Source organism: Chrysochloris asiatica, unplaced genomic scaffold (genome assembly GCF_000296735.1).
Source record: "Chrysochloris asiatica unplaced genomic scaffold, ChrAsi1.0 scaffold00192, whole genome shotgun sequence".
In the NCBI taxonomy this organism is placed as follows: Eukaryota; Metazoa; Chordata; class Mammalia; order Afrosoricida; family Chrysochloridae; genus Chrysochloris; species Chrysochloris asiatica.
Window position 1 is genome coordinate 2,607,641 of NW_006408710.1, and position 1,471 is coordinate 2,609,111.

Sequence of the window (1,471 nt, forward strand, 5' to 3'; positions counted from 1 at the left end):
TCACCATTTATACTAAATTTGTATGCTGAGCAAATAATCCAAGAAGCTGGATTATATGAAGAAGAATGTGGCATCAAAAGGCCTATTACATGAGATAAATCTGTTGCAAAAGACCTCTTTAAAGTGTTTAAGAGCAAAGATGTCAATTTAAGAACTAAGTGCACCCAACCCAAGCCATTGTGTTTTCAAAAGCCTCAGTTGCATGTGAAAGTTGGACAATGAATAAGGAAGGTTATAGAAGAATTTAAATTATGATGTTGTTGTTGTTGTTAAGTGCCGTCGATGTGATGTTGTAGGAGAATATTAATAGTAACATGGACTTCCAGAGGAACAAACAAATCTGTGTTGAAAGAAGTATAGCTAGAATACTCCTTGTTGTTGTTCAGTGCCATAGAGTCAGTGATGACTCATGGTGACCCTATGCACAATAAAAGGAAACACTGCCTGGTTCTAGGCCAACACCACAATTGTTGCTACGCCTGAGCCCATCGCTGCCGCCAGTGCCAATCCATCTTGTTGGTGGTCTTCCTCTTTTTCTCATGATATCTTTTTTCAGTGACTGGTCCCTCCTGGTAACCTGTCTAAGTATGAAAGATGAAGTTTGGCCATCTTGGCCTCCAAGGAGCACTCTGGCTGTACTTCTTCCAACACAGAGCTGTTTACTTCTTCCAACACAAGAGCTGTTTATTCTTTTGGCAGCCCATGACACTTTTGATACTGTCTTCTAACATCAATTCTTCTACGATCTTCCTTATTCACTGTCCAATATTGAAAATACCACGGCTTGGGTCAGGCGAACCTTAGTACTCAAATTGCTATCTTTGTTCTTCAGCACTTTAGTCTTGTGTGTCGGATTTGCGTAATGCAATATATGTCCTTTGCTGCTTACAGGAGTGTTGATGGTTGATTCAAGCAAAATGAAGTCTTTGACGACTACAATCTCCTCTCCATTTATATGGATGTTGTTTATTAGTCCAGTGTGAGGACTTTATTTTTTCCTTTACATGGACTTGAAACCCATACCAAAAGCTGTAGTCTTTGATCTTTATCAGTATTTAAGTCCTTTTCACTTTCAGCAAGCAAGGTTATATCATCTGCATATCACAGGTTATTAATGAGTCTTCCTCCAATCCTGATGCCACGTTTTTCTTCATATAATCTAGCTCCTTGATTATTTGCTCATATTGCAGAGTTAATAAGTATGGTGAAAGAATACAACCCTGGCACACACCTTTCCTAATTTTAAAGCACGTGGTGTTCCCTTGTTTTGGTCGAACAACTGCCTCATGGTCTATGTACAGGTTCTTCATGAGCACAATTAAGAGCACCTGAATACCTATTCTCCACAATGTTGTACATAGCTTTTCACGATCCACACAATCAAAAACCTTTGTGTAGCCAATAAAGCACAGTTAAGCATCTTTCTCTGCTTTCAGCCAAGATCCATCTGATGTCAGGAATGATAGCTCTC